Source organism: Lissotriton vulgaris, chromosome 3_1 (assembly GCF_964263255.1).
Source record: "Lissotriton vulgaris chromosome 3_1, aLisVul1.2, whole genome shotgun sequence".
Classification (NCBI taxonomy): Eukaryota; Metazoa; Chordata; class Amphibia; order Caudata; family Salamandridae; genus Lissotriton; species Lissotriton vulgaris.
The window spans coordinates 198,880,026-198,898,291 of record NC_141689.1 but is presented as its reverse complement, the minus strand read 5'-3'; the positions used below and the strand labels follow the sequence as shown (position 1 = coordinate 198,898,291).

The 18,266-nt window shown below is 43.4% G+C and overlaps 1 pseudogene; it reads left to right on the top strand.

The window, feature by feature from the left end:
* Positions 1-3,210: 3,210 nt before the first annotated feature.
* LOC147726215 (cellular retinoic acid-binding protein 2 pseudogene) lies at positions 3,211-3,618 on the top strand (annotated as a pseudogene).
* Positions 3,619-18,266: the final 14,648 nt, after the last annotated feature.

Below are 18,266 nucleotides of genomic sequence, written 5' to 3'. Positions count from 1 at the left end.
AATGCTTTACACACTGCCTCTGAGATAAGCCTGTCTGCTTGTGCCTAGATACCAAGGGGGTGAGCAGGGGTTATTTTAGGAGTGTACCCTCTTTCACTGACTAGACGCAAGGGTCCCTATTTGTCAAAGGTACCTACCTCTGCCTACTAGAGCCCCCAAATTTAACAGGATGTGATGATTATAGCACGATATTCAGCCTCATGCCCCAAGCCATGTACACCTGGGGTATATAGAAACACATCTATGTGTTCATGAAGTTCATGAAGATCCAAAAAGAAGTAGTCCCTGGTCAGTGGGTGCATGCAACTCTAAGTATCAACCAATGCGCATCCATCCTGTTATTCCATAAATAACCTAGCCGTCCAACTAACTAATAGTTCCCTCAAGAGGGGGGTGGGATCAGCAACACAGAGATAGTCTCCCTCATAAAGACTGGGTGCACCAGGTGGGGGACTAAGAACCTGGATAAGTCCTCTCAAAATGCCCCCTGGTCCACATTCAGGGTGTATATGTTAATCACTGATATGTCCTGTGTAGCCACTCACCCAGGAACTACTAATAATCAGCCAAGGGGGCCAATTAGTACTCCAGTTTTCTGGAAGGGGACCTGCAGCCGCAATCAAATAAGGCAAAAATTGAGTACCGAAGCACACACAAGAAGTCCGCACAATTAAAATTAATCAGAATGACTAAACGGAAGTGTCCAGAACTGAAAAGTCCATAGCTTTCTTATTTTCTTATGAGTGGTTTTATTCCTTTTAATGTCCAATATCTTGGTAGGGACAAGCAGAAGCAGCCAACACGTGTTTTGTCCATTGGACTTTCTCAAGGCTAAATATCTTATCAAATGAGCAATGGGCAAATGCAGTCCTGTTAGCAATTTCCGTATAGCATCCATAGAATGAACAGAGTATGCCAAAATGGCTGAAGAGACGGGGCATCTCTATAGTAACATCTCACTGTAGGGAAAGACGATATCTTGCACTGACACTGGACTGCTGTGGATAAAGCTTCCAGATATACTGTCCAAAAGTAGAGTACATGACAAAACATATCCAGTCCTAAGGGAAATAAATCAGCAACAGGTGGTAACGTAGTAAGTCTGAAGAGCATAATGGCCTTGATAAGCCTGAAGATCATGTAGCACACCTGTGGAGTAACTGTAGGAAGTAAGGACCACTAATTCATAAGGTGAATAGATGGTATAGTAGGCCTGACCCCTCCATCTACTCTGCTGTACTGAGCCCTGCTAAGCTGTTAGGTTTGGCTCCTGTAATAGCACAATATGGACCCCCGCATATTAAGGTATGAAAATACTTAATAACGCTTAGTCATATTATTCAACCCCCTAATGTTCTAGGATATAAATTTGTAATTCATGGGGGCTGCCATCTGACATATCTGCATACCACCAATTGCATCCAACAGCTGACTAAGATCACACGACTCAGCACTCTCAACCAGGATTAGGACAGATACGTTAGTATCAACAGGATGCAACTCATTGAATCCTAACTTTCAAACAATCAACACTCAACCCAACTCCCACACTCCATGACAAGTAGGCAACGTTCCCCCATCCAACCTCGCATTCTAATCTCATACACGTGTGGGCAAATCCATGTGCACTACTCAAAGAGGGGGTGTGACTGTTTTGATGCCAGGCATCCTTTCATCCAGCAGCATGTGGTATATAGAAATCGGTGGCCAAGGGGGCCAGAGAATATTGCCTTCATCTCTCAAATCAGCACTGGGGAAATCACACTATAAACAGAGAGCATTCCAATATTACCAAAACAGGTATATCAAAGGACCTCATCAACAGTTCCAGGGATCACTGTGGGCAACTCTGTGCCATAGTTCTCAGACAATACTGACTCACGAGTCTGAGTCTTGAGGTCCATTTTCTCCCCCTTCAATTGTCGCTTGCCCCATTGCCACTCATTTTCACCACCACTTCCATTGCTTGCTGCTGTTTTTGCTTGACTTCTTCTCTGGAGGGGGGCATCCTGCTATACTCCTTAACTCTATGCCTCAATTGGGCCTGCGCATTCTTAACCCTTTGGGGTATTTGGCCAGACTCGGCGGTGGGTGTTGATCTAGCCATTCCCATGCCTCCTGTGGGCTCTGAAAAAATTGCACTTCGTCATGCGTAGTCTGGCGGGAAACATCATGAAGTAAGATAGACCTAATCGTTGGAGGCATTGCTTTGCCTCTAAAAAGGAGGACGATGTTTCTAGATCTCCTTGGTGACAAGCGGGAACATCTTAACTTCAACTCTGAGGTCTCCTTTTATCCTGACCGGATGCAGGATTTGATCCTGGTCTTTATAATGCAACAGTCTGGCCACCACCGGACGCAGTGTTGCCCCAGGAAGCAGAGGCTGCGCCAGGTCCCGATGCGCCCATTCAAAGGCATAGAAGGGAGAACGTCCGTCCGTTGCCACCTCCTCTTTCAACCAGCATTCAAGGTAATCCAGCATGTGGTCCTCCTCTACATGTTCAGAAGGTTTACTCACCCTGATGTTATTTCTACATGATCTGTGCTTGGCATCCTCCACTCTGAGTTCTACTGTCCGAATTCTGGTGTCCAAAGATGTGAGTTGTTCCTTCATGGTCACCATTGTCAGGGGGACTTCAGCCAATTCTCTGTTGCCTGTTGTGACACATTTAGCTAGACACCTGTGATCATCCTTCAGGATCCCAATATCCACCACTGAAGTGTCCATCTCTGTTTCCAGTACCTCTCTAGAGGCTATTATAGCTTGTAGGATATCAGAGAGTGGGGCCTCCAAGGGGTCGGCTCTGTGAAGCAGTCATCCCGTCTTTATGCAGGACTACAGTAGGTTCTCCTGAGGCCGGGCTTCCAGTGTATACCTCCTTCCTCCAGGGGGTTTTTCTCATTGTCCTGGGGGAGCAGTAGTATGAAACTCAAGTGTAGAATTAATTTCAGAGCAGTGACAACAGCAGATCACAGAGTACTTTAATGAGGGCATCATCAGGTCTCAGAGTCTCTGTCAATATTTAGTAGGAGCAAAAATGTCTCAGAGAAAGACCGTTATTGAAGAATCACAATATAAGCAGGCAACCGTGGCCCATGAGGGATTGCAACATCCATCAGGGCTCATATGTACAGCAAGCAGCTAGAAGGGGTTCAAGGCACACCTGCCACCAGCCCTCGGTCTTGCACAGATCCACCCGTCCTGAAAACATGCCATACTTCAATGGGAAATGGAAGATGAAGCACTCAGAGAACTTTGATGAGCTACTCAAGGTAATACATGTCAATATCATGCTGCCGAAGGTTGCTGTGGCTGCGGCATCTAAACCAACTGTGGAGATCGAGCAAGACTGCGAAACCCTTAACATCAAAACCTCCACTGCAGTCAATATCACTGAGATCAACTTCAAAATTGGGGAGGAGTTTGAAAAACATGGCTGACCTTTCAAGAGCATGGCCAAATAGGAGAGCAAGAACAAAATGATGTGTGAACAGCGGCTGCAGAAGGGGGAGGGTCCCAAAGCTTCCTGGTCCATGGAGATGATGAACGACAGGGAGCTGATCCTGACTATGACAACGGACAATGTTATTTGCATGAGGCTCTGTATGCAAGAGTGAAGAAAACTCACAGAAAGCCAGCATACCCTCCATCTCTCACCTCAGTCCTGCCAGTCGTAGTAAAACCACCAACATCAAGACACCACTATCGCCAAAAAAGCAGACAGTATCCCGCCGATCACTTGCAAAAACTGTCCCCTTGACCCAGCTTGACCCATGGAATTCTGAACATCCATTTCCAGAGCTGTGGCCACACATGGTGCCACTAGGGGTGACTGCAGTGGACACATAATACTGCTTACATCTCACTCCGCCTCAACCTCAATGATCTTATCTTCGTGGCCTTTGAAGAGGCCATCCAACAGGTAGGAAATAATTGGATATTTGTGCGTGGCTTTGCCTAATATGACTGATGCTCGCGTGGTCCTCATGAACTTCACTCACCCTGTATACACGCAGCATCCGCAGGATAGCCCATGTCCGCTGACTCGACCAACTGTGCACCAGACCTCAGTTCAAGCTCCCTCTGCACAGGTATGACCAGCAAGACATCAGGGGTAGTCGGGCCACTAACAGCTGCACAAGCATGCCGCTCTTCTTGGTACTTTCCCGTCAGTCACAGTCTTTGGCGTGGGCTATCAATTCCTCGGTCTGTGATCTACAGCCCACCAGGTTGGTGCAATCCAAGCTCAGTGGGGTAAGGATGGAATCCCCCACTCCCGGGGATGTCGCACCAGTCCTAGGTGTTGGGCAATCTATTCCCAGCCGGGCCATCCACAGTGACTGCTCCTCTCTGCATTTTGCAGCGTGGGCCCTTTGCACTTTGTTCTCCTGATCTAGCACCCACAGGCTAGCTCCGCCAAACCCACAAAGTGACCGTATCTGTATCTGCATTGCGGTCGACGGCCACCATCTAGCGAGCCTGTGTTAATATTGGAAAATACAATATCAATGCACATCATGATATATGTACATATAACAACAAACTCACATCACCGGTTTTCTTTTTCTTTTTTATATTTTTTTATTGAGAGCCAATCAATTGCCATGCACATACATTGATACAGAGCATTCAAGCACCAGAAATAAATACACCAGTAAAACACATTTCATAACAAAATGCATTCAGGGCCATAAAAAAAAAGACGAGAACGCCTAAAACTCCACATTTGATAAATACAAAGAATAAATCTATGCAGCTTTCCTTCTAAATGTGTTGTCAAAAGTGCATAGAGTACAAAAAGTGCATAAAAGCTGAGAAGGAATAAGACATAATCCAATCTTATAAGCTGACCCCCCCTCCCCCCGATTTCGATCAAACCCCCCCCCCAAAGTTTTTTAGATTTCTTGATCCCCATTGCGTATTGCATATAGCCATTCATTATTTTTAACTTGTTCTTTTTTTTGCAGCTAATCCCCCATTGTGGGGTCCAGATGTGTCTGCCACTTTTGAAGTAGAAGGGATCTGGCTACTGCCATTGCTACATGTAATAATTTTATCAAATTATTGGTTAGACCAGGAGCAGGGTCATGCCCGAAGACTTTCCACAAAATACTGAGAGCTAATTTGATCTGCCACTCAGTCTCCAAATGCTGAAATATTAAATTCCAGAATTCCTGAATAAGGGAAGAAAGGCCAATTTGATGCACCCAATTAGCAACAGTTCCAGCGGTACATCAAAAGCAATGACCTGACAAGCTTGCGTTGACTTGTGCGGGAAAATGCTGTGTTCGATATAAAAGCCATTTACTAAAATATAACAAATGCTAAAATGTTGTCTATTAACTTCATATGTTCTTATTGATGTTCAAAAAAAGGGTATACAACCGGAGGACTGGTGTGAATACGATGGGCCATACGTGACGGGAATTGCACGAATGGACCACACCACGGTCACAAATATACTTTGCGCTCCATACATTAGGAGGATAATTCGACGGACTGTATCAATGGAAGCTGTTTTTGATCGCTGACACAATTTTATTTCTAAAAACATATACCCTTTTTTTGAACATCAATAAGAACATTTGAAGACTGGTGTGAATTTGAGTCACAATAGTATAAACGAAGCCCTGAGGAAGTCCCAAGCGGGATGAAACGCGTTGGCGGCAAGCAATCCGGTTCTGTTTTAATGAATTATGAAAAATAAAGAATGAATCAACCTACAATCAAGCCTTTGAAATTGTTTATCCTCGAGAAGCCATTCAGTGTTATATTATATTGTGTTTATGATACAAATATACTGTAATGTATATCAGATACAAGTATTCTGGTGCTGGGTCATTGTGTGTATCTTTAATATATGTGGTCCTTTTGATCACTAATTTGGGATGTTTAAGGGTCAAATCCCAGACTCCAGGCACAGAGAATAGAGACAAATACAAAGGTTAACTTTAGGAGTGGTAGAGAGTGCTGGTCTTGCATAGCTCTGACCCTTGTAGCAGTTGTTTGAGACTATAAAATATGTATGACAAAGTGAATATGGTGGCCATCTTTAAATGGTTAAAAATATTATAATAATATTTGTATGCCATTTCATTCCTTTGGTAAAAATCACAGGGATTTCACATAATTATATGATATGCTTTTTTTTCGCTAGTGAACAATAAATACATACATGTTCAACTTGAACTCATCAATTATTGGAGTCTGCAGCAATTTCAGCAGATCTACACACAAACTATACCATGTTTTTATCAAGACTGCCATCTCATAATCTAATGCATATGCCCAGGAATTGATTTTGAGACCTCACCTTATAATCACGTTCCAGTCATTATTGTGGTAAGAATGGGCAAAAATCACTTCTGTCTGTCCTCTAGGGGTCTTGGTTTGCATATCAATTATAATTTTGGACTCAAGTTGCTACAATTTACGCCCCCTATCTCGCCCCTCTCATTATTCAAAACTTAATCCAAGACAAAAAATTACAGGAGATTTCTATTGCCCTGGTGTTCTGTTTGGAAGTATCTAGCCACTGGATATGTGGTGTCAGCATTTGCTATTTCACGCACATGCTCTAATACTCTTTATTTGGCCATATGTACAGTACCTCCAATGTATTTTCTCTCACATGGACATATCAAACCATATACTACAAAACTGGGATTACAATTCAATAGTTTTGTAATAGCCTTGTTTTTCTTTATTCCTGATACTTTGTAATCTAAGACTTAAGAACTTTGTTTGCATGCCTTACATTGCATACATGAATAAAAACCAGTAATATTAGTTTTTTTGTCCTTTCTCTACTCAAAATGACTATGCCCCACAGAGGCGACCAAGGAGGTGAGCTGCATTGTAATTTCCAATATGTGATGTGGCACTTCTTGCCATCCAGGTTAGCTTTCGGTCTTCAAGTGAGGGCCAGTGCTGCCCCAAACTTAAGTAAACAACAGCGGCCAATGACAGGAACCAGGCACCTAGCCATCCAATGATGGACAGGCAAAAAGTCTAATCTGGTGCCAGGATTAGGCCTGGCTTCTAGTTGTGGGGCTAGGAAGGATTCACCCACTTGCTCCTGAGATCCATCTGACATCTTAGGTTTGTCAAGATGAGGGGCTACAACCTTAGGTTTCAAACACCTCCCTTCCACTCCAACTTCTGCACTCTCAGCGTTTGTCCCCTAAGAATTAGCAGGTGCCTGGCAGTCTAGGATTTGTAAGTCCCCCTCAAGGGTGACACACTCTGGTGGTATCTTGGGGAAGTCTAGCTGACCCAGGTCCCCAGTCTCCTTTCACTGTGACCGCACCTCTATGTCAGTAGTGGCCTCACCAGTGCCAGTTTGGGGTCCTCTCCTATCAGTGAAGATAACCCCTGGTTCTCTCGTCCTCCTACAATGGGTGGCCTCCTCCACCTACCATTGCCTTCTCCGGGGCCTCTGTACAATAAACTTGAAGACAGTACCCCCAGAAATGTGTGTGTTTTGCAGAGCCCTGGGCGGCTCCCTCACCGAGCTCTTCTGCCTATGCGAATTTACTGCCAAATATGCAATCTAAAGGTAGGTCAGGACTGACAACTACCCTCCTGAGAGGAAAAACCCTCTCCCATCCTAGGGGTACCATAGCCACAGGGTAGACACATTCCTGTCCATGGGCATTCCTCACCCTGCAAACCTTCCCTGGCCTTGGGATAAACAATCAGTCTAACACCATTGTCTGACTGTTACCTCAATGCCTCTGAGCAGTGACAGTGATCCCCATTCTCTGTGATCTGTAGAAATGATTCCTCACCCTTACCTTCTGAGTCCACTTACTGACTAAAGGCTACTAACGCCTCGTGTGGGTAATATTCCACCAAAGTTATACTAGTTACTCCTATGTAGTGCCCACTGGTATTTGCTTTCTGTCTGGAGCCTAAGGCATCCCCCATTCTGTACCCTGACTGCTAGTTAAAAATCCTCTCAAATGAATTCTTCCCCTTGGATTTCCTGTTTCCTGCTTGTCAGAAGACCCCTAGTGTGTATCCACACATCAGCTGGTCTTATATGCTTCTTGGGCTCAGTCTGCTTGGAGTCCACTAGATGCTGGTATAATTCTGAAGAACAATGTGCACTGACATGATTACAATATACAGCCCATCATAAGTACTTGCTGTATTGTTTTTCACCCCTCTCTCTAGTGCCTTTAGTGAGACATCTGCGAAGTCAATCCAGGACAGTTATGCATCTTTCTGTGTCTCCGGGAACTTCTTCTGGTATTCTTCATGTGTGAGAACAAACTTCTGCACAAAGGCATCCTTCATATAAGTTAAAATTCCTGTGGTAAGGCTACCCAGTGCTGTTGACCCACTGTGCGTAAGCTCAATGCTCTTTCGTATTTGTCAATTTTGCCCCCACCATAAAGCTAGACACACTACCCTTTGACCATATTAGGGCCTGTGGCCCTCCTGTAGACATGCTGCATTCCCACTAACCTGGGGTATGTCCCCCGGGCACTGGTTTATTGACCTCTTGTTTAGAGGTTACTCATGTTAGTCTCCGTTGGTGAATGAATAAACTTAAATCCAGTAATTCATGGATCTATTCTTTATTGTTGATGTTTTTATGTGGTTATTTTAAACTTTTGTAGTTTCATCACTTCATGTCCCAACATTCATTTCATAGGACCCGATGCAATTCGGTCATACAGACCTTCATCTGGGGACAGTCTGCAAATAATAATAACCATGGCACATTAGTGGGAATGCAGCCAACTTATATTTAATTCACTCAGGTTCAGCAAGTGACTCCCAGGAGCACGGAACACATTGATTATATTACACACACATTGAAGGTTTTGGGCGCACTAGATTATAGTTGAAACCTCCTGTAGACACCTCACCACTGCTGCAACTATCTTCACTGTCTCCCACTGGTGCCTCAGTAGAAGGTTTGACAAAAAGTTTCAAACTCCCAGCTTTTATAGTTTGGGCAGTATGTGTACATTCTAGCCCCACCCAAGGGTTCCAGGATCTCAAAAGCAGCACTTGGAGGTCAGGACTCTCTCCAACAGAAGCCACCAGAAGGGTTCAGGGCAAATCCAGTTGAAGCTGGTTAGCTGTGTTCTTTCAGAAAATTCGTCTTTTTCCAGCATTTGTGTTCCTGTCGCTTAATATGAGGTCAGCCAAATGACCCTTGAAGGCCAGTTCCTTGTCCTGGGTTAAAGTCAAACCAGCCCAGCCCAGCCCTTGGGGTTCTCTTCACATCTCCCAACAGCAGGTGCAGTACTTCTTCTGTCTTCCATAGGTCCAGTAGTGTTCTCAAAAGGGTGCCCAGGAATGTCACATTTATGCCTGACACTAGTCTATGGGTGGGGGTGACACTTGGCTCCTTCCTGACACACAGTGAAAAAGTTCCCAGGGGGAACCTACTTTCACTTTGAGCAGTTTCTGTGTGCCCTACTACAAACATTTCCTCAGTGCCCCTCTCTCCCTAAAACCAAGATGGCAGAATCTGTCTTCGCCTGCTCGGAGCTCATGTAACTAACCTAGAGGTGTGGCCAGACAAATTAGCAAACCATCCAAGTTGGACATTCAAAACTGTTTCTGAAGGGAACTCCTTGCTTTCTGGCTGGCCAGAAGGACAATAGAGGGGACAGGCCTAGGTGTGACTTACATTAGCCTGTGCCATAGCAGGCCCCTTTGAAGATGATTAATTTCCTGGGCACTACCGAGATGGACATCTTGTCAGAGGAACATGACACCTCTCCACACCCTATTGTCTCAGCACTGGTAGCCACTTCAAAGCTAATTAGGAAGCTGTTCAGATCCTGGGTGACAGGTGGAACCTCAGACAAAAGGGATTCCGGAGGTTTTGGCAGGCTAATGATAGCTTTTTGTAAGATGTTTGTCACAAAGTGTACTTTATCATTTAAAAGGAGTTTGTGGTTAGGCTCCATGAAGACAATTATGCCAGAATCCGGTGAGGGAGCCAAGGCCAGTTGACAGGGAGGGTGCCAGTCAACAGAGGGGTTCGCCAGGGCTGTGTGCTGGCTCCGACACTGTTCTCCCTCTTTATCAATGAGGTGGTAGACCATTTGAGGGAGGACCCTGCGGATGCCCCAGTCCTGGCCGGAGAGAAAACACCTACCCTCCTCTTTGCTGATGACACCCTCCTGATGTCCAAAACACCATCGCGTTTACAGAAACTGCTTGATCGCTTTAGTTTGTTTTGCGACGAGCGAGGGATAACCGTCAATACAACTAAAACGAAGCTGATGGTGCTATCTTCCAAAAAAAAGGCTAGGAAAGTTCATCTCACGTTAAATGGGGCTGCTCTGGAGGTGGAAGAATTTGACTACTTGGGAGTCAGGATGAGTAATAACATGAAATGGGACTCCCACGTAGCAAAAATGCTCCTAAATCTTAAAAGGGTTTCCGGAGTTATTCTGAGAAATCAGCGCTTGTCTATTAGCAGGCCAATAGCCCCGGCCCTCGCAGTTTATGAGGGTAAGGCGTTAGCTTCAGCGGTTTATGGCTCCGAATTGTGGGGTGGAGAGAACATAGTGGACTTGGTAAGAGCTGAAAATAAGTTTGTGAGAGACTTAGTATCGCTCCCCTACTCAACCCCTTGGGTAAACGACCAATTGTGGATATAGTACGTCTCCGCCCTTTGCTATTTTGCGTGCCCCTGAGAAGGATACCTGAATTGGCAAAATATGCCTTGGTGTTGGACGAGTTGATTAAATTGAATTCCTCAAAAAAGATAAAGTGGCTTAACAAACTGAGGCAGTTGGTGGTGAGTTTAGGAATGGTGAATTTTGGATTTCCCAGTCCCCACCCCATAAACAAATTGTTAAAAAGATATATTGGGAGTGGGTGGAGGCTGAGGATCTAAAAAGTTCAAAGTGGGGGCCTTTGACTAACCAATTCCTGGAACACAAGCCAACCAGGAAGTTAGAGCCCTTTTAGGATTATATTCAAATCTCAAGAGATAGATCCCTCTTCCTGAAGATGAGATATGGTATACTCCCCCTTAAAAAGTTTACGGAGGGGTGGAAAGGAGCAAGGGATCATGATGTCACCTGTCCAGGCTGCCCATGCACGAAAGATTCTCTACCCCACTTTCTGTTTGCTTGTAAGGCTTACAAGCATCCTAGATCAAAATGGTTAAAACCTGTGTGTAGGGAGTTGGGTGTTAGAGATTTCAGAACTGCATTACGAATTCTACTAACTGATACAACATCTTTGTATATTGTTTGTGGGGTTGCAAAGTATCTTGCTAGTGCTTGGTTCACACGGACCAGGCTGTTAGGTAACACTAAAATTGATCACCCACTACCTCTAGATATATGAATATTAGTGAGAATACACTACAGGCTTCTGTAATTACTTTTTTATCTGTATATGGATTTTAACCTTTTTTAAGATGAAATGGATGTAACATTTTGTACACTGGTTTTATGTATATGGATTTTAACTCCTTTTAACATGAAATGGATGTAATACTTTGTATATTGGTTTTATGTTTATTCTCTGCAATGTTTGTACGTTTATGATATGAATATATCGAATAAAGTAAAGTATACAAATTTAAATGGATTTGTAACTAATATTTTATAAACTCCATAGCAGGGCATAACATTATTTAATTATTTCATTAACTCACAATGCTTTCCCTATGGAGTAGTAAACCCAGCTTCAGTGAAAATTGCCTTTTAGGCCTTTTCACTAAAAAGGCATGTTTTACTTTAAAACTTTACATGTTCTACTCTAACATACAATGCCCCCTTCTTTATTGCCATTTAAGGCTAACTTAAAGGGTGATTTATTAATGCTTATAAGGATGGTTCAGAAGAGTCAGAAGAGCTTCTTTTGACAGTCTGATTTGCACTTTAGGCCTGCAGTCATAATTTGCATTTTCACTTAAGTGATGGCACAATATGTGCTGCATTTCACCAGTGACATTTAACTTACTTGCCCTGGGTACACTGTGTACTATATATCGTGGGGAAATATAGATAAGGTAAATATGTCAATGAAGTGTACACCAATTTGACATGCTGTTAGGGCTCAGAGCACATACACTAGGCAGCAGATATCCAGTGTACAGAATCCAAACACCAGTGGCAAAACCTAGCAAGAAATTGAGGTGGCCACCAAAAATGGCAAATACGTTTTTTTTTCCTTACAATGCCTTATGCTTGTCATGTTAAAGGTATATGATCTTGAATGTGTTTGTGTTTGTTTGTGCTTTTGGTTCTGTTTGTATATGCACATGTGTGTGTGTGATTTTCGTGTGTGTGTTTCCATGTGTGGAGCAGAAACATAGGAATGGTTTGCATCGAATGCATATTATTTAAGAGACATTAGAAAAAAGGATGGCGCCTATCGATACAGTGGAAACTGGTGAATGCAAATCCGCCAGGTGTAATTACATTAGCAGGGTTGAATGGTGGTAACAGTGATTTTGAAAAATAAATTATGTGTGTGTGTGTGGGCGCGCGCAAGAGAGAGAGAGGGAGAAAGAGAGACTGTGTGTTTAGGTGCAAATGTTTAACACGGTTCAGTTAGAAAATGTAAAAAAAAAACTGTTCATATTTATCACGGAAGAAACTGCCAAAGACAGTCCACAGGGGGAAACCCTGAGCCTCGACTAATGCACAGCGTTGCCAGTATATATCCTAGCATATAATGACCTTTTCACCAAGCGTAATCCAATCAATGGAAAGCCCAACACCAACTGTACAAGGACAACTATTGATTAATTCAACATAAAGCTGAAAGAGCAACGCTGCAAGGCAGTGCAGGACAGACAAACCAAAAAAAATGCATCTTACAACATGACAGGCTGTTTCAGAACCATGTACAACTGTGGGGCAATTGAAAACTCCCTACTAGGCAATAGGCAGAGTTTTATGTGTAATATATTATACATTCCCACTACACACATGATTGACAAATCACTATTACTGGGTTCAATGTGCACATTTTTAAAATAGTTACCACCATGATGCATTATCAGGTAAATATCAGAGGCATGGATACAGACGTGTAATGCAAATGAGGTGTACTCTCACACAGGTGTAATTTTCCAATTCAAAATTCCCAATTCATTTCTTACTCTTAAATCTATGGGAAACTTAAAGGTTCCGGAGTAAGTGGTGCAAAGAGTGTGAAAAGCGTACCAATGTTTGGTTCCAAGGCGTATATATACAAATAAAAAACATTTCCTGTAAATGATACTCAACATTAAAATGTAAAATGACACAAAAAAACATCATTCTTACATGTTGCATATAGAAACTACAGGGCACAATCATTGAGTTAGAAACTGTGGTGGAAGCCAGCAATGTCAGGAAATACCATACAGTTACACACAACATTAAAATTTAAGAGTGTGCAAGTGGGAAATGTGTATAAATCGGTAAATATTTGTAGATAAAAATATGCATAACTAGAAATTATCCATGTACGTTTGTATTGGTATTTACAGAGTTGGAATCTCACTGGTGAGCAATGGAGCTCAACAGATTAATGTATTTGTAGATTTGAATTATACAATTTCATATATTTACAATCACATTTTAAGATTTTTTTCAATTTTCAGGCAGATGAAGACTAAATGATTCCCATTGACTAGCACAGTTGGCTTGGCAAAGCTGAGATTTAGACCCGTGTCCACAGGTTCCAAAGTCGGTAGCTTAAACACTAGAATACATTTGATAATGTGTTATTCCTGAGTAATATTTTGAGCTGGTGTGGCGCTGGTACTCCAGCACCCAGGGCAGCAGGGACATTATCCTTACAACAGTCATTGCGACTGGAACTCAAGGAGCTGAGGACCTGGGGAATGGTTCAAAACCAATTTGCAGTTGCAAACCCTATGATTCACAAAATCATAGGGTTTGCGACTGCAAATTTTTTATTTTTTTTTAAGTAAACCCATTTTGTCCTTCAGAAAAAATATTTCCAACTTGGATAATGGGTTTTTGGACCCATCCTTCAAAATCACAATTAGGAGGAGGCCTGCCTTCATAATTACAGTTCATAATGGTATTTATCAGTACAAAAAAAGTAATGAATCAATCAATTAATCAATCGGGATTTGTAAAGCACAGCTGCTTCACCTGTAGGGGTCTTGAGGTGCTGTCGAATAGTGCTGCCTGTTCTCCTATTGGTTGAACGTCCATGTGTTGAGATCCTTCCTGAATTGCTGGAGCGATGGCGGGGCTCTGAGGTGCAGGAGGAGGTCATTCCAGATCTTGGCCGCGAGATGGGAGAAGAAGTTGCCTTTGCTGTTTGTCCGGTGGATGCGACGGGTGGCAGCTATGACGAGGGATCCAGATATGAGTTTCCGGGTGGGCTGGTGAAAGGTCGTGCTTTGTTTAAGGTACGCGGGTCCTCCCGTTGTGTAGTGCCTCATATGTGTGTGTGAGTTACTTGTGCTGGCATCTCTTCATGAACCATTGATACGTTACAGAGCTCCTCAAAGGAGGTGGAAATCCACTGCCAGAGGGGATGCTGTGGATGTCAGGCAGCCTAACATGACCAGACAGTGGTCCATGGGACATTGCTCTTCAGCTGTGTTTCCAAATGGATTTTTTTTTATAGCAGCATCATTTTCTTTAGGGAACACTTGCTGCTTATAAAAAATCAATTTGGGAAGGCAAACACTGGGATGGTTGTCTGCGGTTGCTTACAGACCATATGTTTAAAGCCATTAACAGGAAGGGTAATACGACCTGCTTAATGTATATTCTTCAGGCAGGTCATTTTGAGATCCTGTGTAACTGACTGTACATTTAGTGATGAAACGTAGTAGTACATAAGCAACGCAAAATGAGCCTCTGTTAGAATTTGAGATCACTGTTTTCATCCTGACTCTTAGTATATCAACTACCAGATCCTACAGTGAGCACACAGAATTGCCAAATACCTCCTGACCAGGAGGGGGTAGGTTTACTCTTGAAGGGTGATATAAATTTAGAAGCTCAGACATAGGTAACACATAAGCAGCACTCAAAAAGTGCATTGTTCATTCAGTGAATTTTAAAGGACTTCAATGTATCATAGTTTAAATACTATAGCAAACATTTTAATCTATACAGTTTAGTGGATCTACCCAATGAAGAAATATTCCAGCTCTTATATAGCAACACACTTAACTCAAGAAATATTTCTATTTCACTGAAAACAAATGTGTGTTTTTATTTTTCATTGTGGTTGCATGTCTAGGATGGCTTTCATTGTTATATGTCATTGACACCTGAGTGTCAGAACCTGGTGAGGCAACACTGCCATAAAGACAATGTTGGGAGGATGATCAAAGTGCTAGAAGCAAAGGCAGGACTGGAAATCAATGTTTAAACAAGACCAATAAATCAAGGAGGCTTGGACTAGAATGATGACATTTGTATTTTATGTTTATGTCAGGGCAGCTACTACAACTATGAAGAGTGACAGAATGGCCATTCAAGCCCTCTTGAAGCACAAGGGTATTGGGGCTGAGTGAAGAATCTAAAAAGTAGTTCAAGTCATATGGAAGTCTCAGGACGTAGTGTTTGACCTGACACCCTGGGTGATAGTCTGCCAAACGTTTTCCTGTCACCCCTCCTGTTGTTTTGCGGCATTTGTTTTTGTTGGCTTTGGGGCTCTGTGCACTCTACCACTGCTAACCAGTGCTAAAGTGTTTGTGCTCTCTCCCTGAAACATGGTAATATTGGCTTACACATGATTGCCATATTACATTTTCTTAAAAGTCCCTAGTAAATATACCTAGGGCTGGTAAATTAAATGCTGCTAGTGGGTCTGCACCGCATTTTGTGCTGCCCACTTAAGTAGCCCCATAAAACAGGTATCATGTCTGCCATTGCAGCCTACGTGCAGTTTTAGGCTGCCAATTCGACCTGACAAAATAAACCGATTTCAAAGCCTAAAACTTCCTTTTAAATACTTATAAGTCACCCTTGGGTAGGCCCAGAACAGCCCGTAGGGCAGGATGCTTGATATTTAAAATGCTGACATGTATTTTTAAGTTTTACATGTCCTGGTAGTGAACAATGCACGGATCTGATTTTCACTACTGTGAGGTCTAACTCTCTCCAAGGTTAACATTGGATTAGCTTATTACATTTAATAGGTGATAACGTTTGTTTGGACACTAGTAGAAATATCAGGTTTTTGGGAATTGTAATCAAAAATTCTCTTTAATGGTAAACTTGGATTTTGAGTCATAACTATGACAAATATCAGTTTTAAAAATTAGGCATTTTTCTGTCCAAAATATTTATTGTCTGTAGCCTATTCCTGGGTCCACATGACTAGGTGGAGTTGGCAATTGGTCTCTGTGTATTCCTCTAAGACAGCCACACAATAGTGTAAAGTCACACTTGCACTTCAAAGACACTGCCTCAGCTCACCCACAAAAAAACTCCACAGTAGCTTATTGTGTCGCCAGACATCCTGGCACCTGTGTAGGGAGGCAGGAAATTCCAGACATGTCTAGGGGGAGGCAATTCCAGAAGCTGGTACCTGATATAAAACTAGGACTCTCAGACCCACCCTTCAGTAGGCTCCTGTGGATACTACTGAGAAGGACTGCCACGCTGCCCTACTGCACTAGATCTGCCTGGACCTGCAACTGGACCAGACTGAGGCCTGCTCTGCTGTCTTAGAAGGAAGACTAGACCTATTCCCTTCATTCCAGGCTGAAGTGACCCCAAGGATCAGCTGACTGACCTCCTGTTTTGACTTAAATGGACATAGCTGTTCAGCGCTACCTTTGGAGCGCTACATGTGTGGGTAGGTTTTTTCGAGCCCTGACTGCACGTACTAGAGGCCTTGTACCTTATTGTGCAGCCCCACGGGAACAGACTGCGGGGCCCCTTAGGGACACTCCTTGGGTCATCCCGCTTGAGCAGGACCTTCTGGCCTGCCCCCATACTGACCCAGAGAGGTTGTATCTTTTATTATTTATATTGTTTTTTCACCGTGGAGTACTGATGCAGCACAGGTCCTGAAGAATTGCCAGTTGGGCATGAAACATGTCGACCTTATTAGAGGGTTGAGTTAGTTTGCTGTGCCCCTTACAGTCTCTATCTCCCCTCCCACCTTTTTAACCAAGGGAGTCAGCCACGTGAATAAAGGTCCCTGTGTACTGACCCACCTTTTTTAAACCACTATTCCCTCACGACTACACCTCCACTTGACCCCTCACACGCACTCAACCATTGGCTGGAACAAAAGAACTCAAACAAAGAGCGCCTATTTGGCGCCCGTCGAACATTGCAGCGCCAGTCTGACGAGGAGCAGGAGACCAATGATGAAGCATGACATCTAGCTTACTGGGTGTGTGAGGTCTTCTAGTTCCAATAAGGGAACAACCTGTTCACTGCCCTTGCTCTCCTTCTCCAAATGTACACTTTTTATCTTTCCCCCGGGGAACTCTGTACCTTTTGTGGTATATAGTTTACTGGACATGTACACTGGACCCCGTAAAATATCGTCCACATGTGGTTCCCACTTTTGTGTTAAACTTGGATTTTGAGTCATAACTATGACAAATATCACTTTTAAAAATTAGGCATTTTTCTGTCCAAAATATTTATTGTCTGTAGCCTATTCCTGGGTCCACATGACTAGGTGGAGTTGGCAATTGGTCTTTGTGCATTCCTCTAATTCAGCCACACAATAGTGTAAAGTCGCATTTGCACTTCAAAGACACTGCCTCAGCTCACCCACAAAAAAACTCCACAGTAGCTTATTGTGTCGCCAGACATCCTGGGACCAGTGTAGGGAGGCAGGAAATTCCAGACATGTCTAGGGGGTGGGGGAATTCCAGAAGCTGGTACCTGATATAAAACTAGGACTCTCAGACCCACCCTTCAGTAGGCTCCTGTGGATACTACTGAGAAGGACTGCCACGCTGCCCTACTTCACTAGATCTGCCTGGACCTGCAACTGGACCAGACTGAGGCCTGCTCTGCTGTCCTAGAAGGAAGACTAGACCTATTCCCTTCATTCCAGGCTGAAGTGACTCCAAGGATCAGCTGACTGACCTCCTGTTTTGACTTAAATGGACATAACAAGATCCAGAGGTCTCCATGAAACTTATCGGCTGACCTGCTGCACTGAACCTGCCGGAAACCTGCTGGCCTTTGCTGGAGTGAGTTCCGGATCTTCAAAAGATGCCTCCTAGGTCTTGGACCTTTGGTGGCATCAGTTGAGCTCCTACTGGAAGAAAAGAAGACATTCTGAAGTTATTAGCTCTTCGTGACAATGAGTGGTC